This window comes from Bombina bombina, chromosome 3 (genome assembly GCF_027579735.1).
Source record: "Bombina bombina isolate aBomBom1 chromosome 3, aBomBom1.pri, whole genome shotgun sequence".
In the NCBI taxonomy this organism is placed as follows: Eukaryota; Metazoa; Chordata; class Amphibia; order Anura; family Bombinatoridae; genus Bombina; species Bombina bombina.
In genome coordinates this window covers 709,271,279-709,295,067 of record NC_069501.1, presented here as the reverse complement: position 1 = coordinate 709,295,067, position 23,789 = coordinate 709,271,279, and the positions used below count along the sequence as shown (strand labels likewise).

Genomic DNA, 23,789 nt, shown 5'->3' with positions numbered 1-23,789 from the left:
TAGGTTTATTTTTGGCCTTGAAAGACCTATCCTGAGGAAGGGCGTGGCCCTTACCCCCAGTGATATCAGAGATAATCTCTTTCAAGTCAGGGCCAAACAGCGTTTTCCCCCTTGAAAGGAATGTTAAGTAGTTTGTTCTTGGAAGACGCATCCGCTGACCAAGATTTCAACCAAAGCGCTCTGCGCGCCACAATAGCAAACCCAGAATTTTTCGCCGCTAACCTAGCCAATTGCAAAGTGGCGTCTAGGGTGAAAGAATTGGCCAATTTGAGAGCACGGATTCTGTCCATAATCTCCTCATAAGGAGGAGAATCACTATCGATCGCCTTTACTAGCTCATCGAACCAGAAACACGCGGCTGTAGTGACAGGGACAATGCATGAAATTGGTTGTAGAAGGTAACCTTGCTGAACAAACATCTTTTTAAGCAAACCTTCTAATTTTTTATCCATAGGATCTTTGAAAGCACAACTATCTTCTATGGGTATAGTGGTGCGTTTGTTTAAAGTAGAAACCGCTCCCTCGACCTTGGGGACTGTCTGCCATAAGTCCTTTCTGGGGTCGACCATAGGAAACAATTTTTTAAAAATGGGGGGAGGGACGAAAGGTATACCGGGCCTTTCCCATTCTTTATTTACAATGTCCGCCACCCGCTTGGGTATAGGAAAAGCTTCTGGGAGCCCCGGGACCTCTAGGAACTTGTCCATTTTACATAGTTTCTCTGGGATGATCAAATTCTCACAATCATCCAGAGTGGATAATACCTCCTTAAGCAGAGCGCGGAGATGTTCCAACTTAAATTTAAATGTAATCACATCGGGTTCAGCTTGTTGAGAAATTTTCCCTGAATCTGAAATTTCTCCCTCAGACAAAACCTCCCTGGCCCCCTCAGACTGGTGTAGGGGCATTTCAGAACCATTATCATCAGCGTCCTCATGCTCTTCAGTATCTAAAACAGAGCAGTCGCGCTTGCGCTGATAAGTGGGCATTTTGGCTAAAATGTTTTTGATAGAATTATCCATTACAGCCGTTAATTGTTGCATAGTAAGGAGTATTGGCGCGCTAGATGTACTAGGGGCCTCCTGAGTGGGCAAGACTGGTGTAGACGAAGGAGGGAATGATGCAGTACCATGCTTACTCCCCTCACTTGAGGAATCATCTTGGGCATCATTTTCAGTGTCACATAAATCACATCTATTTAAATGAGAAGGAACCTTGGCTTCCCCACATTCAGAACACAGTCTATCTGGTAGTTCAGACATGTTAAACAGGCATAAACTTGATAACAAAGTACAAAAAACGTTTTAAAATAAAACCGTTACTGTCACTTTAAATTTTAAACTGAACACACTTTATTACTGCAATTGCGAAAAAGTATGAAGGAATTGTTCAAAATTCACCAAAATTTCACCACAGTGTCTTAAAGCCTTAAAAATATTGCACACCAAATTTGGAAGCTTTAACCCTTAAAATAACGGAACCGGAGCCGTATTTATCTTTAACCCCTTTACAGTCCCTGGTATCTGCTTTGCTGAGACCCAACCAAGCCCAAAGGGGAATACGATACCAAATGACGCCTTCAGAAAGTCTTTTCTATGTATCAGAGCTCCTCACACATGCGACTGCATGTCATGCTTCTCAAAAACAAGTGCGCAATACCGGCGCGAAAATGAGGCTCTGCCTATGATTAGGGAAAGCCCCTAGAGAATAAGGTGTCTAAAACAGTGCCTGTCGATATTATTTTACAAAAATACCCAGATTAAATGATTCCTCAAGGCTAAATATGTGTATATATGAATCGATTTAGCCCAGAAAATGTCTACAGTCTTAATAAGCCCTTGTGAAGCCCTTATTTACTGTCTGAATAAAAATGGCTTACCGGATCCCATAGGGAAAATGACAGCTTCCAGCATTACATCGTCTTGTTAGAATGTGTCATACCTCAAGCAGCAAAAGACTGCTCACTGTTCCCCCAACTGAAGTTAATTCCTCTCAACAGTCCTGTGTGGAACAGCCATGGATTTTAGTAACGGTTGCTAAAATCATTTTCCTCTTACAAACAGAAATCTTCATCTCTTTTCTGTTTCAGAGTAAATAGTACATACCAGCACTATTTTAAAATAACAAACTCTTGATTGAATAAAAAAAACTACAGTTAAACACTAAAAAACTCTAAGCCATCTCCGTGGAGATGTTGCCTGTACAACGGCAAAGAGAATGACTGGGGTAGGCGGAGCCTAGGAGGGATCATGTGACCAGCTTTGCTGGGCTCTTTGCCATTTCCTGTTGGGGAAGAGAATATCCCACAAGTAAGGATGACGCCGTGGACCGGACACACCTATGTTGGAGAAAGGGTAATTATATAATTTTAGAGTCTACAACGATTTTGATTAGTAAATGTACCATCATTTTACTTTTTTATTACAAATATTGTTGAGATAATCATTTGTTTACAATCACTTTAAGGGACATGAAGCCCCTTATTTTTTTTTCATGATTCAGATCAATGAAGCATATAGTTTTAAATAACTTTCCAATTTACTTCTATTATAATATCTGCTTCATACTCTGTATATCCTTTGTTAAAGAAGCAGCAATGCACTACTGAGAGCTAGCTGAACACATCTGGTGAACCAATGAAGAGGCAAATATGTGCAGCCAGCAGTACATTACTGCTCCTGAGCTTACATATGTATGCTTTTAAACAAAGGACACAATAGGACAAAACAAATGACATAATTAGAAGTAAATTGGAAAGTATTTAAAATTACATTCTCAATCTGCATCATGAAAAATAAGTGGGATTTAATTTCCCTTTAAAATAAAGAAAATACTAAATTGTATTCAAAGCTTTGGATTAGCAGTGAGTTGTCATGTTGTTAGTGCTGTAGTTCATAGAGGTGACAATATTAACATCCTTCCTAAATGAAACATGGCTGTTCCATTGGCAAGCTTCAGTCCTGGTATTGAATGGGCATTTGTATTATCTGTGTTACAATAAGGACATCCTTTCACACAAGGGGATGTGAATAGCGGTTTCTGCAGCTGAAGGAAGCTTCCACTGCTGAATACAGGAAATCTTATTTCCAGCTAATTTGCCAGTCATGTTTTATGATGCAGAAGTGAGAGGCTCTGTTGATTGACTCTGACTATAGCACATTTTGACAATCTGTAAGTCATATTCTTGTGTTACGTATATTTTACATTTTGTTTAAGGGAGTAAAATGTAAATGCTTTGTGCATTTTCAATATCTAGCTTTCGAGTAGATGGGTAATATATACGTTGTTTTTTTTATTATTATTTTAACTTCAACCTTTATTCCTCCTTTTTTTGATTTAGAGATTTAGCTAGAGAATTGTGATGGTGAGACCTGTATTTTATTAACTCAGCTTTGTTTTAGTTTTTTTTTTTTTCTTTTTTCTATTATTATTACTTTCCCATTTGATATTTTAGATGCACACTTCATGATAGCGTATTCTAAAATTGAGGCTGTGTTGACTCCACAAATGCCTCATACTGTAGAATTGATCATGGATTTGGATTCTATATATGATAATGTGTGTGTGTTTATATATATATATATATATATATATATATATATATATATATATATATATATATATATATATATATATATATATATAAAAAAACAGTAAAGTAGGGATCAAAATGAAGCAGCTTAAAAATCTTCAAAACTTTGTCGACATTATAAAAACCGCAAACTCAGTAAAATAACAGGTGAATATGTTCAGACTACATTGTCTTATCACAGTAAAAAATGTGGGAGATTGAAAATTTGAGCTCACCAGACACTTAATAAATATGCTTATTCAAATACAAAAATAAAAATCAATGTCCCTGCAGTATCTGTGAATATTCCCCTAAAGCGGTATGAAACTGTCACAGTGATATCCAAATACAGAAAGTATAATTAGGGCACAATGTGGAAAAGCGGTTAGTGTCAGTATGATGTATCGATATTCGTTATCCGTCAAAAACTTGTAGGCTTACCTCTACCTCCTCTGATATAGCTTGGTCGCTAAGCTGTCTCCAGATCCGGCTGGTGGGTTTACTTTACAAACGCTGTGGCTTTCGTTCTACAGCACAACTCACTCATGCAGCTCGACCGTCTCCCGCTATCCTTCAGAGAGGTATCCGCAGAAGAATAAAGCTACTCTCTTGACTCCATTACTCACATGTCTCCATTACTGACACCGCTTCCAGTCTTCGGCCCTGAATGACGTCATTGGGGTACTGCCGGTGACCATACGTTTATCAAAGCGGCTGCCTGGTATTCAATAGATTCCTTCCGGATGGAATACTGGGGCATAGGCAATATAGAAAACTGTAAAGTAGGGATCCAAACAAATCAGTTTAAAAATCTTCAAAACTTTATTGTCGACATTCTAAAAACAGCAAACTCTGTAAAATAACAGGTGAATATGTTCAGACTACTACTACGATAACATTCACCTGTTATCTGAAGGATAGCGGGAGACGGTCGAGCTGCATGGGTAAGTTGTGCTGTAGAACGAAAGCCACAGCGTTTAAGTAAACCCACCACCTGGATCTGGAGACAGCTTTGCGACCAAGCTATATCAGAGGTAAATAGTCTAGAGCGGTAACGTAAATTTAGTACTAACCACATGAGGACCCAGTAGTTTGACAAATTTAGCTCTCATTGGGCCGTGGCCACGTTGCCATTAGCAACATATGCGCAAGTAATTTTAGGTCTAAACTAAACTGGCATCGGAACAATAATATGACTCGTTATGGGAAACAAAAATAAGGTACAGCATATTAGTATCATAATGAGACTTATTGCTCATATATAGTTATGTCCGAATGTATGAATCACCTGCTCTTTATCATATGAATACTAAGATTCCCATATATATATTTTTAAATAGTTTCTCTTATTCACATAGGACTATTAGACTGAAACATATAAATGTGAACTAAATAAATAACTTTGATTCCATAAGTATAAGTTGAATAAAGTGAGTCTCGCATAAAAAACAGTATAATGGATGGGACTCAGACAAGGAAAACTAACTCAAACGTAATGAATTTGACTGACTAGTGGCTCAATCCTAATATTTACATCCTTGATGTATCATGTTTATAAATACATAATTTGGGATACTACTTAGATGCCTCAGTTATCAGATTAATAACGCTATATATTATGTTGACATGATATCCACTTCAAGATATCTGAGAGGGATATAGCTATGTATATTATATATATATTTTGATTTTTTTTATTTTTTATTTATTGCTGCAAGTGTGTTTGTATATGTGTTGTACTCAATGGTTTTACTATAATATGAAGCTAGAGATCTGTAGATAATCAGTCATCAACTTCTAACACTGATGTTCTCAATTGGAGAAATTATGTGCTCACACACCTGAATAGGTGTGTCACTTTTTAGACGATAGGGATTGGATATTATGTGTATTTAAGACAGTACTCTCAGTTCATGAACAGAAGCCTGATGAAACAGACAGCAGTCTGAGAAACGCGTTGCTTATTGTTAATTTTATATTAGTGTCATTTGTTTGACACTTTGTATTTTATCATACCATTAAATTGTGTTTTTTTTTAAAACTTTTATAGAGAGTCTGAGCTTAATTGGTCCATATAGGACATTGGAGAGACAAGTAATCTTGTTGTTCCAGTGAGCTGGGACACTGTGAGTTCCCAGTCTGCCTCTATTAGCACAACGGAGTGCTGCTACATCTGTGAGTATCCATTTGGCATTCACATTATTCCACTTGCTCCAACTGTATTACACTAGGAGGCGCCTTTGTGATACCTTTCCACAGAGAAAATTTGTATCCAAACCATCTATGTGACAAAGAGCTGACTCCAGTATTTGGGTACATAATCAACATCATCTGTATTACATAAGAGGATCATCTCACACCAAAGAGACTGTTTTATTGAGGATATCCCTGAGTCCTATACAGCTAAGACCCAATAGGACTTTTATTTTATCCTCTCATATTCACATATTATCAATTTTATTTGTGATTTATTCATATATATATTGTGTGTATTTGGCTTTTGGTTTTTTATTCTATGTTGAATAAATTGTGCTCACTTTTTTACTATTACCAGATTTGGGCGAATATCAGCATAGGCCCAGTCCTACAACACATTAGTGCTTAATTCATTTATTTATTCATATATAGTGTTTCAATTTGTGGGCTATACCAGAGATTATTTCATATCTTAGTTTCTTGTACAAGATATGACGAGTCCACGGATTTCATCCTTACTTGTGGGATATTAACCTTCTGCTAACAGGAAGTGGCAAAGAGCACCACAGCAGAGCTGTATATATAGCCCCTCCCTTCCCTCCACCTCCAGTCATTCTCTTTGCCTGTGTTAGTAATAGGAAGAGGTAAAGTGAGGTGTTAGTTTAGATTCTTCAATCAAGAAGTTTTTTATTTTTAAATAGTGCCAGAGAATGCTATTTTTCTCAGGGGGAAATCGTCCGTCTATTGCTTCACAAGGAGCAGTGGAGACATATTATTTTCTGCCCTGATGTTAATGATCTTGGCAAACATTATCTAAGATCCATAATGGTTCCCACAACGTAGCTGAAGGTATGTGTGAGAAGATCTTCAGTGTGGAGACCGGTGTTTTGCTACAAGCAACTTTGAGGTATGTGCAGTTTTTTGTTTTCTGGGGAGACTTGATATACCAGAACAGGCTGACATTGTCCCCTATATGGGGAAGGGTAAGCAGTATGCACTAAGAAAAATATTTGTGTACCTGAAATCCCTTTTTTAATTTATTAATCTATTTCATGGCCAGAAGTTATATAGACCTTGGTGGCTTATGTTTGGGCTTGATGCTGGGAGACTAAAGCGGTTTATGATATGAATGCAGGGGTTTTGGTCTGCATTAGGGGCGCATGTTTTTAGTTTTATTTTCATGTCAGGTATGTTTGTTTGGACCCATGCGGGTCCTAGTCAAAATTCAGTATGCCCACAGTGGGAGGGGCCCGTCGCGCAGTCTTCATTGCCATTGCATAGCTGGACAGAGGCTGGAGGCTTAAGTTGTCTGCACTCGATAAGTCCTATCTCTATACCGGACATTTGAGTTAATTTCGGGGGCAGGTAGGCACCACAGCAGTGCTGTGGTGTGGTGCAGCGGCCAATAAATTGTTTAAATAATAAAATTTATATTCTGAGTGTTTATACTGTGTTTGGGCTTATCTTGCAAGTGGATGCAATATTAAGGAACATTTTTAGACACATTAAAACAGTTTTTTCAGGCTAAAAAGCGTTTTTGCCATTTTGGCGCGTAGAACGCTGTGGTTAAAGTCTTGGTCTGCTGATGTATCATCTAAATTAAAGCTTTTTGCTATTCCTTTCAAGGGTAAGACCCTATTCGGGCCTGACTTGAAGGAAATCATTTCTGATATCACTGTAGGTAAGGGCCATCTCCTACCTCAGGATAAGGCTGTTAAAGTGAGGGGTAAACAGAATAATTTTCGTTCCTTTCGGAATTTTAAAGGAGTACCCTCTTCTTCCTCTTCCTCCACTAAGCAGGAAGGGAATTTTGCTCAGGCCAAGTCCGTCTGGAGACCCAACCAAGCTTGGAACAAGGGTAAACAAAACAAGAAGCCCCGTTGCTACTACCAAGTCGGCATGAAGGGGCGGCCCCCGATCCGGGACCGGATCTAGTAGGGGGCAGACTTTCTTTCTTTGCCAAGGCTTGGGAAAGAGATGTTCAGGATCCCTGGGCACTAGAAATCGTGACCCACGGGTATCAACTGGAATTCAAAAAATTTCTCCCAAGAGGGAGGTTTCTTCTTTCACGATTGTAAAAGAGAGGCGTTCTTACGTTGTGTAAAAGACCTCTCAACTATGGGAGTAATTTGTCCTGTCCCAAGACTAGAGCAGGGACGGGGGTTTTACTCAAATCTTTTCGTGGTTCCCAAAAAAGAGGGAACGTTCAGACCCATTTTACATCTCAAGAGTCTAAACAAGTTTCTCAGTGTTCCATCCTTCAAGATGGAGACCATTTGCTCAATTTTACAATGATTCAGGAGGGTCAATATATGACTACCGTGGACTTGAAGGATGCATACCTGCATATTCCTATCCACAAGGATTATCATCAGTACCTAAGGTTTGCTTTCCTTGACAAGCATTTTCAGTTCGTGGCTCTTCCCTTCGGGTTGGCCACAGCTCCCAGAATCTTCACAAAGGTTCTAGGGTCCCTTCTGGCGGTTCTCAGACCGTGAGGAATAGCAGTGGTGCCTTATCTGGACGATATTCTGATTCAGGCGTCGACTCATCATCTAACAAAGTCTCATACAGACACAGTGTTAGCATTTCTGAGATCTCACGGATAGAAGGTGAATCTAGAAAAGAGTTCACTAATTCCACAGACAAGGGTTCCCTTCCTGGGAACTCTAATAGATTCTATAGACATGAAGATTTTCCTGACGGAGGTCAGGAAGTCAAAGATTCTAAATACATGCCGAGCTCTTCAGTCCAATCCTCGGCCATCAGTGGCTCAGTGCATGGAGGCAATTGGATTGATGGTGGCGGCGATGGACATCATTCCGTTTGCTCGATTTCATCTCAGACCACTGCAACTGTGCATGCTCGAACAGTAGAATGGGGACTATGCAAATTTATCTGCTCAGATAAATCTGGACCAGGAGAACAGAGACTCTCTTCTTTGGTGGTTGTCGCCGGATCATCTGTCCCAAGAGACGTGTTTCCGCAGACCCTCGTGGGTGATAGTGATGACGGACGCCAGTCTACTAGGCTGGGGTGCAGTTTGGAATTCCCTGAAGGCTCAGGGTGTATGGACTCAGATGGAGTCTCTACTTCCAATCAATATTCTGGAACTGAGAGCAATATTCAATGCGCTTCATGCGTGGCCTCAACTGGCTTCGGCCAAATTCATCAGATTCCAGTCGGACAACATTACGACTGTGGCTTACATCAATCATCAGGGAGGAACGAGGAGTTCCTTAGCGATGACAGAAGTATCCAAGATAATTTGGTGAGCGGAGGCCCAATCTTGTTATCTGTCAGCAATCTACATCCCAGGAGTGGACAACTGGGAAGCAGATTTTCTAAGCCGACAGGCTTTTCATCCGGGGGAGTGGGATCTCCATCCGGAGGTATTTGCCTCACTGATTCTCAGATGGGTCAGACCGGAGTTGGATCTAATGGCGTCTCGACAGAATGCCAAGCTCCCAAGATACGGATCCAGGTCGAGGGATCCTCAGGCCGAACTGATAAATGCCTTGGCAGTGCCTTTGTCGTTCAACCTAGCTTATGTGTTTCCACCGTTTCCTCTCCTTCCCCGTGTAATTGCTCGGATCAAACAGGAGAGGGCTTCAGTAATTCTAATCGTGCTTGCGTGGCCACGCAGGATTTGGTATGCAGATCTAGTGGACATGTCCTCTCTGCCTCCGTGGAAACTTCCAGTGAGACAGGACCTTCTCATTCAAGGTCCTTTACAACATCCAAATCTAATTTCTCTGCAGCTGACTGCTTGGAGATTGAACGCTTGATTTTATCTAAGCGGGATTCTCTGATTCGGTCATAGATACTTTGATTCAGGCACGTAAACCTGTCACTAGAAAGATCTATCATAAGATATGGCGTAAATATCTTTTTTGGTGTGAATCCAAGGGCTACTCATGGAGTAAAGTTAGGATTCCCAGGATTCTGTCTTTTCTCCAAGAAGGATCGAATAAGGGGTTATCAGCAAGTTCCTTAAAGGGACAAATGTCTGCTTTATCAATTTTGCTACATAAACGTTTGGCAGATGTTCCAGACGTTCAGTCTTTTTGTCAGGCTCTAACCAGAATTAAGCCTCTGTTTAGACCAATTGCTCCGCCCTGGAGTTTGAATTTAGTCCTTAGTGTTCTTCAAGGGGTTCCGTTTGAACCCATGCATTCCATAGATATTAAGTTATTATCTTAGAAAGTTTTGTTTTTGTTTGCTATTTCTTCTGCTCGTAGAGTTTCTGAGCTTTCAGCGTTACAATGTGATTTGCCTTATCTTCAATTCTGATGAGGTGGTTTTACGTACCAAACCTGGTTTCCTTCCTAAGGTTGTTTCTAATAGAATATTAATCAGGAAATCATTGTTCCTTCATTATGTCCTAATCCTTCTTCTAAGAAGGAGCGTATGTTGCATATAGGTACAAAAAAGAGAGAGAAGTTTGACAGTACCCAGCACTCACAAAACACTATATAGTAACAGTATGCATTGAAAGCCGGATTGTGTCGAGAACTGGTTATTAAAACGTAACTTTTACTAATGATAGAATAAAAAGGGTGGTAAATAGTACCAAATGTATAACATAAATATGTGAGACATACATTTAAAACTTAGATTAAGAAACAGATCAGGACTGTGTGTGTGTGAGACTTCAAAAACAGAATTACTTCCCGGGGTAATAGTTCAAATACACCGTAACCCTCAGGTCTCAGAGAATACACGGATTGCTCTAAAGCTAATCTAAAAAGGGGATTGACCCCAACAACATTACCTAATCTGAGCAATACTGGTATCTAGAGCAGGAGAGGAAACGGTTTATAAATGACTGATTAAGAAAGGCAATTGCCACATCAATATGAGCTTAGAAAGATCCCAGGTAAACACAAATTAGCAAGTCTCATGCACACAGACAATGCCTGATGTACATTTCGCCGCTAGCACGGCTTTCTCAGAGGCTAACGTATGTTGCATAACCTGGACGTGGTCCGTGCCCTGAAGTTTTACTTGCAGGCAACTAAGGATTTCCGTCAATCATCTTCATTATTCATTGTTTTTTCTGGAAAGCGTAGGGGTCAGAAAGCTATAGCTACCTCTCTTTATTTTTGGCTGAAGAGTATCATCCGTCTGGCGTATGAGACTGCTGGACAGCAGCCTCCTGAAAGAATTACGGCTCATTCTACTAGGGCTGTGGCTTCCTCATGGGCATTTAAAAAAGATGCTTCTGTTGAACAGATTTGCAAGGCTGCAACTTTGTCGTCTCTTCACAACTTTTTCCAAATTTTCCAAATTTGATAGCTTTTGCTTTCTTCTGAGGCTGGTTTTTGGGGAGAAAGGTTGTTCAAGCAGTGGTGGCCTTCCGTTTAGGGTTCCTGTTCTTGTCCCTCCCTTTCATCCGTGTCCTGTAGCTCTTTGTATTGTATCCCACAAGTAAGTGATGAAATCCGTGGACCTCCGTCATATCTTGTAGAATGAAAAGGAAATTTATGCTTACCTGATAAATTAATTTCTTCTACGGTATGACAAGTCCACGGCCCACCCTGTCATTTTTAAGACAGATTTAGATTATATTTTTTATAAACTTCAGTCACCTTTGGCCTTTCCTTTCTCTTCCTAACTTCGGTCGAATGACTGGAGGGTGGAAGGGAATGGGAGGGGCCTATATATACAGCTCTGCTGTGGTGCTCTTTGTCACTTCCTGTTATCAGGAGGTTAATATCCCACATGGAAAGGATGAAAATCCGGTCGGACTCGTCATAATCGTAGAAGAAATTTAATTTATCAGGTATGCATAAATTTACTTTTTTTGGCTTTGCGCCCCCTAGATATTACCATCTAGTTTTGTGTAATAAATGTTAATACAGAATTGTGGCACAAAGGGTCTATTTATTAGGAGTACCCTAGAGAATATTATACACATATAAGATTTGGTTAAATAAAAATTATTTGGTATGGGTAATACGTAGTGATCCCATATATGTTATTCATCTATAAGTTCAATAGTAAGATATATTGCTCATGAAGGGCAGAATAGGTTTATCTATTTCCTGGAATAAGTACAGTATGATGGATTAATGCAATATATAAAAAACATAAAGTGGCATGATGCAATGTAATATAGAGACTAAGCATAGAGAGGGGACCATTATAATAAATGAAGTATAGCAACTAATATTTCCAATTTCCAATATGTACGCAGATCACTTATGAACCTAGACTGTGTAAAGACGAAGTATTTTAAATAAATATATATATATATATATATATATAAAAACACCATAAGTGCTTTTGAAACATTCAAAAGTATAAAAACTCCTAAAATACAGAATTTTGTATACTGGGCTTGAACTATTTGTTCACAATCTTAAAGCCAGCCCATAAATTTAGGAGAAAGAAACTATATTTCTTTCATGTAATTGGCAAGAGTCCATGAGCTAGTGACGTATGGGATATACAATCCTACCAGGAGGACCAAAGTTTCCCAAACCTCAAAATGCCTATAAATACACCCCTCACCACACCCACAAATTTCAGTTTTACAAACTTTGCCTCCTTATTGGAGGTGGTGAAGCACAGTTTGTGCTAAGATTTCTATGTTGACATGCGCTTCTCAGCATTTTGAAGCGCCGATTCCTCTCAGAGTACAGCGAATGTCAGAGGGATGTGAAGGGAGTATCACCTATTGAATGCAAATGAGTTTCCCTAACGGGGGGTCCTATTTTCATAGGTTCTCTGTTTATCGGTTGTAGAGATTTATCTCCTACCTCCTTTTCCCAGATCGACGATATACTCTCATATACCATTACCCTCTACTGATAACTGTTTCAGTACCTTGTCTGGCTATCTGCTATATGTGGATGGTGTCTTTTTGGTAAGTATGTTTTTTTTATTACTTAAGACACCACCCCAGCTATGGTCTGGCACTTTATGCATTTATATAAAGTTCTAAATATATGTATTGCTACTTATATTTGCCATGAGTCAGGTTCATGTATTTCCTTGTGCAGACTGTCCATTTCATATTTGGGGAAATTAAACATATGAAGAAATATTTTTTTCTTACCTGTCTTTTTTCAAATTGACTACTTTTTACTTTCAAATTGCGGACAGCATTAGGCCCGCGGGTGCGCCAAATGCTAGACTTTGTGTCATTCTTGGCGCGAGAATTTTTTTGGCTTAAAAAGTACGTTTGTTTGACACTAGTTCGTCACTTCCGCATCGTAGTTGATGCGGGCGAGGTCCTAACACACGGGTTGTATCATTTGTAACGCAAGTGTGTCATTTCCAGACCCACTCTTTAAAGCCATTCCTAAGTCCTTTTTTCATTGGACAGGCAATTAAATGGGAGTATTTCCTGTATAGATATAAGGCTTTTTTCAGTGTGGTAAGCAAGTATGGTCACTGAGGAATATGTGATTTATTTGCTTGGAAACGCGTCTGACCTGTTTGACCCTGTTGAACAGTGAGCCCTGCCACCATACACTATTTGCCATGTAATCGTTTTTTGAAATACATTGCATTAAATTCACTGCATTACCAAGTTCCGTGTGCCTCTCGTCTTCTATGTGCCGGGTGGAGCTGACTAGATCTACTTGTGCCTGTTCATTTCCGGATGTTGTTGGCACCAAAAAATTTTCTCGTCACTTTTGGCATCATACTTGATGCCAAATTTTTCAGTAGTTTTATACCCCATTGTTGTTTGCCTCTTGCCTTTCTCTATGTCAGAGGGCTATGCTGTTTGCATTTTTTTCCCATTCCTGAAACTGTCATATAAGGAAATTGATCATTTTGCTTTATATGTTGTTTTTTCTTTTACATTTTGCAAGATGTCTCAATCTGATCCTGCCTCAGAAGTATCTGTTGGAACGTTGCTGCCTGACATCTGTTCTACCAAAGCTAAGTGCATTTGATGTAAGATTGTGGAAATTATATTTCCAAATGTCATTTGTAATAGTTGTCATGATAAACTTTTACACACAGAGAATGTATCCATCAGTAATAGTGCATTGCCAGTTGCAGTTCCTTCGACTTTTAATGTACATGATATACCTATGAATTTTAAAGAATTTGTTACTGATTCTATTCAGAAGGCTTTGTCTGCATTTCTACCTTCTAATAAATGTAAAAGGTCTTTTAAAACCTCATAAATTTGAAGAAATTTCAAATGACCAGCAACATAATGATTTATCCTCCTCTGATGAGGATCTATCTGATTCAGAAGATCCTTCCTCAGATATTGACACTGACAAAACTACTTATTTGTTTAAAATAGAGTATATTCATTCTTTGTTAAAAGAAGTGTTAATTACTTTGGATATTGAGGAATCTAGTCCTCTTGACATTAAGACTAGTAAGCGTTTAAATGCTGTTTTTAAACCTCCTGTGGTTACTCCAGAGGTTTTTCCTGTTCCTGATGCTATTTCTGATATGATTTCTAAGGAATGGAATAAGCCAGGTACTCCTTTTATTCCTTCTTTAAGGTTTAAAAAATTGTATTCTTTACCAGCAATTTCTGTAGAATTTTGGTAAAAAATACACAAAGTTGATGGGGCTATTTCTACTCTTGCTAAACCTACCACTATTCCTATGGAAGACAGTACTTCATTTAAAGATACTTTAGATAGGAAACTTGAATCCTATCTAAGGAAAGCCTATTTATATTCAGGTCATCTTCTCAGGCCTGCAATTTCATTGGCTGATGCGGCTGCATCAACTTTTTGGTTGGAGAATTTAGCGCAACAAGAGTTGAATTCTGACATTTCTAGCATTGTTCGTTTACTGCAACATGCTAATCATTTTATTTGTGATACCATTTCTCTTGTTAAAGGGACAGTCAAGGCCAAAAAAACCTTTTATTTTTCAAATAGGGCATGTAATTTTAAACAACTTTCCAATTTACTTTTATCAACAATTTTGCTTTGTTCTCTTGGTATTCTAGTTGAGAGCAAACCTAGGAAGGCACATATGATAATTTCTAACCCCTTGAAGGCCGCCTCTAATCACATGCTTTTGTATTTGCTTTTCACAGCAGGGGAGAGTAGTTCAGGTAAACCATATAGATAGCATTGTGATCACGCCCGTGGGTTGTGGGCAGACACTGCACTAATTGGCTAAAACTGCAAGTCAATAGATAATAACTAAAAGTCATGTGATTAGGGGGCGGTCAGAAGGTGCTTAGATACAAGATAGTCACAGCAGTAAAAAGTGTATTAATATAACAGTGTTGGTTATGCAAAACTGGGGAATGGGTAATAAAGGGATTATCTATCTTTTTAAACAACAAAAATTCTGGTGTTGACTGTCCCTTTAAGTGTATCCAGTCCACAGATCATCCATTACTTGTGGGATATTCTCCTTCCCAACAGGAAGTTGCAAGAGGATCACCCACAGCAGAGCTGCTATATAGCTCCTCCCCTAACTGTCATATCCAGTCATTCTCTTGCAAGCCTCAACCAAGATGGAGGTCGTAAGAGGAGTGTGGTGTTTTATACTTAGTTTATTCTTCAAATCAAAAGTTTGTTATTTTTAAATGGTACCGGGGAGTGTACTGTTTATCTCAGGCAGTATTTAGAAGAAGAAACCTGCCTGCATTTTCTATGATCTTAGCAGAAGTAACCTAAGATCCATGGCTGTTCTCACAATATTCTGAGGAGTGAGGTAACTTCAGAGAGGGAATGGCGTGCAGGTTTTCCATGCAATAAGGTATGTGGCAGTTAATAGTTTTCTAGGGATGGAATTTGCTAGAAAATGCTGCTGATACCGAACTAATGTAAGTAAAGCCTTAAATGCAGTTATAGCGACTGGTATCAGGCTTATTAATAGAGATACATACTCTTATACAAAAGTAATATAAAACGTTTGCTGGCATGTTTAATAGTTTTTATATGTATTTGGTGATAAAACTTATTGGGGCCTAGTTTTTTTCCACATGGCTGGCTTGAATTTTGCCTAGTAACAGTTTCCTTAGGCTTTCCACTGTTGTAATATGAGTGGGAGGGACCTTTTTTAGTGCTTTTCTGTGCAGATAAAAATACTGACAGAGACATTCAGCTTCCCTCTGCATGATCCAGGACATCTCTGGAGGGCTCAAAAGGCTTCAAAGTCGTTTTTGAGGGAGGTAAAAAGCCACAGTAGAGCTGTGGCAGTTGTTGTGACTGTTTGGAAAAAAAAAAAAAAAAAAGTTTTTGTCTTTTATTATTCAGTTTTGGGTATTAAGAGGGTTAATCATCCATTGCAAGTGGGTTGCAATTGCTCTGCTAACTTGTTACATACACTGTAAAAATTTTGTTAGTGTAACTGCCTTTTTTCACCCGTTATTCAAATTTTGACAAAATTTGTGTTTCTTAAAGGTGCAGTAACGTTTTTATATTGCTTGTAAACTTTGTTTAAAGTGTTTTCCAAGCTTGCTAGTCTCATTGCTAGTCTGTTTAAAACATGTCTGACACAGAGGAAACTACTTGTTCATTATGTTAGAAAGCCATGGTGGAGCCCCATAGGAGAATGTGTACTAAATGTATTTGATTTCACCTTAAACAGTAAAGATCAGTCTTTAACTATAAAAGAAATATCACCAGAAGATATTCTGACGAGGGGGAAGTTTATGACGACTAACTCTCCCCACGTGTCAGACCCTTCGCCTCCCCGCTCAGGGATGCACGCTAATATGGCACCAATTACATCAGGGACGCCCATTAGCGATTACCTTGCAGGACATGGCTGCAATCATGAATAATATACCCTGTCAGAGGTATTATCCAGGTTGCCTGAATTAAGAGGCAAGCGCGATTGCTCTGGGGTTAGGAGAAATACAGAGCGCGCAGATGCTGTAAGGGCCATGTCTGATACTGCGTCACAATATGCAGATCATGAGGACGGAGAGCTTTCAGTCTGTGGGTGACATCTCTGATTCGAGGGAAACCTGATTCAAGAGATTTCTAATTTTAAATTTAAGCTTGAGAACGTCCTTGTGTTGCTTGGGGAGGTATTAGCTGCTCTGAATGACTGTAACACAGTTGCAGGTACCAGAGAAATTGTGTAGGCTGGATAAATACTATGCGGGTACCGTGTGTACTGATTGTTTTTCCCTATACCTAAAAAGGCTTACCAGAAATTATTAGCAAGGGAGTGGGATAGATCGGGGGTGCCTTTTTCCCCCACCTCCTATATTTAGAAAAATGTTTCCAATAGACGCCACTACACGGGACTTATGGCAGACGGTCCCTAAGGTGGAGGGGAGCAGTTTCTACTTTAGCAAAGCGTACTACTATCCCGGTTGAGGACAGTTGTGCTTTTTCAGATCCAATGATAAAAAATTGGAGGGGTTACCTTAAGAAAATGTTTATTCAACAAGGTTTTATTTTACAGCCCCCTTGCATGCATTGCGTCTGTCACGGCCGCGGCGGCATTCTGGTTTGAGGCCCTGGAAGAGGCCATCCCATACAGCTCCATTGACTGAAATTATTGACAAGCTTAGAACACTTAAGCTAGCTAACTAATTGTTTCTGATGCCATTGGTTCATTTGACTAAACTAATGGCTAAGAATTCCGGATTCGCCATCCAAGCGCGTTAGGGCGCTATGGCTTAAATCCTGGTCAGCTGACGTGACTTCGAAAGTCTAAATTAACTCAACATTCCTTTCAAGGGGCAGACCCTTATTCGGGCCTGGTTTGAAGGAAATTATTGCTGACATTACTGGAGGTAAGGGTCACACCCTTCCTCAGGACACGGGCCAAAGCAAAGGCCAAACAGTCTAATTTTCGTGCCTTTCGAAATTTCAAGGCAGGTGCAGCATCAACTTCCTCCACTTCAAAACAAGAGGGAACTTTTGCTCAATCTAAGCAGGCCTGGAAACCTAACCAGTCCTGGAACAAAGGCAAGCAGGCCAGAAAGCCCTGCTGCTGCCTCTAAGACAGCATGAAGGAATGGCCCCCTATCCGGGCGACGGATCTAGTAGTGGGGCAGACTTTCTCTCTTCGCCCAGGCGTGGGCAAGAGATGTTCAGGATCCCTGGGCGTTGGAGATCATATCTCAGGCATATCTTCTGGTCTTCAAAGCTTCCCCTTCACAAGGGAGATTTCATCTTTCAAGGCTATCTGCAAATCAGATAAAGAAAGAGGCATTCCCTACGCTGTGTGCAAGACCCTCCTAGTTTATGGGAGTGATCCATCCAGTTCCGCGGACGGAACAAGGACAGGGTTTTTATTCAAATCTGTTTGTGGTTCCCAAAAAAGAGGGAACCTTCAGACCAATTTTGGATCTAAAGATCTTAAACATATTCCTCAGAGTTCATCTTTCAAATGGAAACTATTCGGACCATCCTACCCATGATCCAAGAAGGTCAGTACATGACCACAGTGGACTTAAAGGATGCCTACCTTCACATACCGATTCACAAAGATCATCATCGGGTTTCTAAGGTTTGCCTTTCTAGACAGGCATTACCAATTTGTAGCTCTTCCCTTCGGGTTGGCTACAGCCCCGAGAATCTTTACAAAGGTTCTGGGCTCACTTCTGGCGGTTTCTAAGACCGCGAGGCATAGCGGTGGCTCCGTATCTAGACGACATCCTGATACAGGCGTCAAGCTTTCAAATTGCCAAGTCTCATACAGAGATAGTTCTGGCATATCTGAGGTCGCACGGGTGGAAAGTGAACGAGGAAAAGAGTTCTCTATCCCCACTCACAAGAGTCTCCTTCTTAGGGACTCTTATAGATTCTGTAGAAATGAAAATTTACCTGACGGGGTCCAGGTTATCCAAACTTCTAAATGCTTGCCGTGTTCTTCACTCCATTCCGCGCCCTTCGGTAGCTCAGTGTATGGAGGTAATCGGCTTAATGTTAGCAGCAATGGACACAGTGCCATTTGCGTGCTTTCATCTCAGATTGCTGCAATTATGCATGCTGAGTCAGTGGAATGGGGATTACACAGATTTGTCCCCTCTGCTAAATCTGGATCAAGAGACCAGAGATTCTCTTCTCTGGTGGTTGTCTCGGGTACACCTGTCCAAGGGTATGACCTTTCGCAGGCCAGATTGGACAATTGTAACAACAGATGCCAGCCTTCTAGGTTGGGGGTGCAGTCTGGAATTCCCCTGAAGGCACAGGGATCGTGGACTCAGGAGGAGAAACTCCTTCCAATAAATATTCTGGAGTTAAGAGCAATATTCAATGCTCTTCTGGCTTGGCCTCAGTTAGCAACACTGAGGTTCATCAGATTTCAGTCGGACAACATCACGACTGTGGCTTACATCAACCATCAAGGGGGAACCAGGAGTTCCCTAGCGATGTTAGAAGTCTCAAAAATAATTCGCTGGGCAGAGTACCACTCTTGCCACCTGTCAGCAATCCATATCCCAGGCGTGGAGAACTGGGAGGCGGATTTTCTAAGTCGTCAGACTTTTTCCATCCGGGGGAGTGGGAACTCCATCCGGAGGTGTTTGCTCAGTTGATTAATCGTTGGGGCAAACCAGAGTTGGATCTCATGGCGTCTCGCCAGAACGCCAAGCTTCCTTGTTACGGATCCAGGTCCAGGGACCCAGAAGCGACGCTGATAGATGCGCTAGCAGCGCCTTGGTTCTTCAACCTGGCTTATGTGTTTCCACCGTTTCCTCTGCTCCCTCGACTGATTGCCAAAATCAAACAGGAGAGAGCATCGGTGATTCTGATAGCACCTGCGTGGCCACGCAGGACTTGGTATGCAGACCTAGTGGACATGTCATCCTTTTGACCATGGACTCTGCCTCTAAGACAGGACCTTCTGATACAAGGTCCTTTCAATCATCCAAATCTAATTTCTCTGAGACTGACTGCATGGAGATTGAACACTTGATTCTATCAAAGCGTGGCTTCTCCGAGTCAGTCATTGATACTTTAATACAGGCACGAAAGCCTGTTACCAGGAAAATCTACCACAAGATATGGAGTAAATATCTTTATTGGTGTGAATCCAAGACTTACTCATGGAGTAAAGTTAGGATTCCTAGAATATTGTCTTTTTTCCAAGAGGGCTTGGACAAAGGATTATCAGCTAGTTCCTTAAAGGGACAGATTTCTGCTCTGTCTATTCTTTTGCACAAGCGTCTGGCAGAGGTTCCAGACGTCCAGGCATTTTGCCAGGCTTTGGTTAGATTTAAGCCTGTGTTTAAACCTGTTGCTCCCCCCGTGGGAGCTTAAACTTGGTTCTTAAGGTTCTTCAAGGAGTTCCGTTTGAACCCCTTCATTCCATTGATATTAAACTTTTATCTTGGAAAGTTCTGTTTTTGATGGCTATTTCCTCGGCTCGGAGAGTTTCTGAGCTATCTGCCTTACAATGTGATTCTCCCAATCTGATTTTTCATGCAGATAAGGTAGTTCTGCGTACCAAACCTGGGTTTTTACCTAAGGTGGTTTCTAACAAGAATATCAATCAAGAGATTGTTGTTCCATCGTTGTGCCCTAATCCTTCTTCAAAGAAGGAACGTCTTTTACATAATCTGGACGTAGTCCGTGCCTTGAATTTTTACTTACAAGCTACTAAGGATTTTCGTCAAACATCTTTCCTGTTTGTCGTTTACTCTGGACAGAGGAGAGGTCAAAAAGCTTCGGCAACCTCTCTTTCCTTTTGGCTTCGGAGCGTAATAAGCCTAGCCTATGAGACTGCTGGACAGCAGCCCCCTGAAAGGATTACAGCTCATTCTACTAGAGCTGTGGCTTCCACCTGGGCCTTCAAAAATGAGGCCTCTGTTGAACAGATTTGCAAGGCTGCGACTTGGTCTTTGCTTCACACTTTTTCATAATTTTACAAATTTGATACTTTTGCTTCTTCGGAGGCTGTGTTTGGGAGAAAGGTTCCTCAGGCAGTGGTTCCTTCCGCTTAATCCTGCCTTGTCCCTCCCATCATCCGTGTACTTTAGCTTTGGTATTGGTATCCCACAAGTAATGGATGATCCGTGGACTGGATACACTTAACAAGAGAAAACATAATTTATGCTTACCTGATAAATTTATTTCTCTTGTAGTGTATCCAGTCCACGGCCCGCCCTGTCCTTTTAAGGCAGGTCTAAATTTTAATTAAACTACAGTCACCACTGCACCCTATGGTTTCTCCTTTCTCTGTTTGTTTTTGGTCGAATGACTGGATATGACAGTTAGGGGAGGAGCTATATAGCAGCTCTGCTGTGGGTGATCCTCTTGCAACTTCCTGTTGGGAAGGAGAATATCCCACAAGTAATGGATGATCCGTGGACTGGATACACTACAAGAGAAATACATTTATCAGGTAAGCATAAATTATGTTTTTTGATATTATCAAAATTAATGTTAGATCCATGTCTTTAGCTATTTTAGCTAGAAGAGCTTTGTGGCTTAAATCTTGGAATGCTGATATGACATCTAAATCTAGATTATTATCTCTTTCTTTCCAAGGTAAAAATTTATTTGGTTCCCAGTTGGATTCTATTATTTCAACTGTTCCTGGAGGAAAAGGGGTTTTTCTGCCTCAGGATAAAAAACCTAAGGGTAAATCTAAGGCTTCTAACCGCTTTCGTTCCTTTCGTCAAAATAAGGAACACAAATCTAATCCTTCCCCCAAGGAATCTGCTTCCAATTGGAAGCCTTCCTCAAATTGGAATAAATCCAAGCCATTTAAGAAACCAAAGTCAGCCCCTAAGTCTGTATGAAGGTGCGGCCCTCATTCCAGCTCAGCTGGTAGGGGGCAGATTAAGGTTTTTCAAGGATTTTTGGATAAATTCTGTCCAAAATCAATGGATTCAGAGCATTGTCTCTCAAGGGTATCGAATAGGATTCAGAGTAAGACCTCCTGTGAGAAGATTCTTTCTCTCACGTATCCCAGCAAATCCAGTAAAAGCTCAGGCTTTCCTGAAGTGTGTTTCAGACCTGGAGTCTTCAGGGGTAATCATGCTGGTTCCTTTTCAGGAACAGGGTCTGGGGTTTTATTCAAATCTATTCATTGTACCAAAGAAGGAAAATTCATTCAGACCAGTTCTGGATCTGAAAATTTTGAATCGCTATGTAAGAGTTCCGACTTTCAAGATGGTGACTATAAGAACTATTCTGCCTTTTGTTCAGCAAGGACATTATAGGTCTACAATAGACTTGCAGGATGCATACCTTCATATTTTGATTTATCCAGAACATTATCAGTTCCTGAGATTCTCTTTTCTAGACAAGCATTACCAATTTGTTGCTCTTCCATTTGGCCTAGCAACAGCTCCAAGAATATTTTCCAAGGTTCTAGGTGCCCTACTCTCTGTAATCAGAGAGCAGGGTATTGCGGTGGTTCCTTATTTGGACGATATCTTGGTACTAGCTCAGTCTTTACGTTCTGCATAATCTCACACAAATCAACTAGTGTTGTTTCTTCAAAGACATGGTTGGAGGATCAATTTACCAAAAAAGTTCTTTGATTCCTCAGACAAGGGTCACGTTTTTAGGTTTCCAGATGGATTCAGTGCCCATGACTCTGTCTCTAACAGACAAGAGACGTTTGAAATTGGTTGCAGCCTGTCGGCACCTTCAGTCTCAGTCATTCCCTTCAGTGGCTATGTGCATGGAAGTTTTAGGCCTCATGACTGCAGCATCGGATGCGATTTCTTTTGCTCGTTTTGACATGAGACCTCTCCAGCTTTGCATGTTGAATCAATGGTGCAGGGATTATACAAAGATATCACAGTTAATATCCTTAAATCCCAATATTCGACACTCTGACGTGGTGGTTAAATCACCAGCGTTTAGTTCAAAGGGTCTCCTTTGTTAGACCAACCTGGACTGTGATCACTACAGACGCAAGTCTTTCAGGTTGGGGAGCTGTTTGGGGATCTCTGACAGCACAAGGGGTTTGGAAATCTCAAGAGGCGAGATTACCAATCAATATCTTAGAACGTGCACTTTTCAGAGCTCTTCAGTTTTGGCCTCTGTTGAAGAGGGAACCATTCATTTGCTTTCAGACAGACAATATCACAACTGTGGCATATGTCAATCATCAGGGTGGGACTCACAGTCCCCAAGCAATGAAAGAAGTATCTTGGATACTTGCTTGGGCGGAATCCAGCTCCTGTCTAATCTCTGCGGTGCATATCCCAGGTGTAGACAATTGGGAGGCGGATTATCTCAGCCGTCAGACTTTACATCCAGGGGAGTGGTCTCCCCATCCAGATGTGTTTTCTCAGATTGTTCAGATGTGGGGTCTTCCAGAGATAGATCTCATGGCCTCTCATCTAAACAAGAAACTTCCCAGATACCTGTCCAGGTCCAGGGGAGTTCAGGCGGAAGCAGTGGATGGGCTGACACTTCCTTGGTGTTATCATCCTGCTTACATTTTCCGCCTCTAGTTCTTCTTCCAAGAGTGATATCCAAAATCATCATGGAACAATTGTTTGTGTTGCTGTTGGCTCCAGCGTGGCCACACAGGTTTTGGTATGCGGATCTTGTTCGGATGTCCAGTTGCCAACCTTTGCCACTTCCGTTAAGGCCAGACCTTCTGTCTCAAGGTCAGTTTTTCCATCAGGATATCAAATCATTAAATTTGAAGGTATGGAAATTGAACGCTTAGTACTAAGTCATAGAGGTTTCTCTGACTCAGTAATTAATACTATGTTACACGCTCGTAAATCTGTCTCTAGAAAGATTTATTATCGAGTTTGGAAGACCTACTTTTTCTGGTGTTCTTCTCATAAATTTTCCTAGAATTCTACAGTTTCTTCAGGATGGTTTGGATAAGGGTTTGTCTGCAAGTTCCTTAAAGGGACAAATCTCTGCCCTTTCTGTTTTATTTCATAGAAAGATTGCTAATCTTCCTGATATTCACTGTTTTGTACAGGCTTTAGTTCGTATTAAGCCCGTTTTTAATTCAATTTCTCCTCCTTGGAGTCTTAATTTGGTTTTGAAGGCATTACAGGCTCCTCCATTTGAGCCTATGCATTCTTTGGACATTAAACTACTTTCTTGGAAAGTGTTGTTCCTTTTGGCCATCTCTTCTGCTAGAAGAGTTTCTGAGCTATCTGATAAGGCGGTTTTGCGGACTTCAT

At 40.6% G+C, this 23,789-nt stretch overlaps 1 protein-coding gene across 1 annotated transcript in view; it reads left to right on the top strand.

Moving 5' to 3' along the window:
• KSR1 (kinase suppressor of ras 1) overlaps positions 1–23,789 on the top strand; it is a 574,092-nt gene that overhangs the window by 320,642 nt on the left and 229,661 nt on the right. The gene's annotated exons all lie outside the window — the stretch shown is intronic.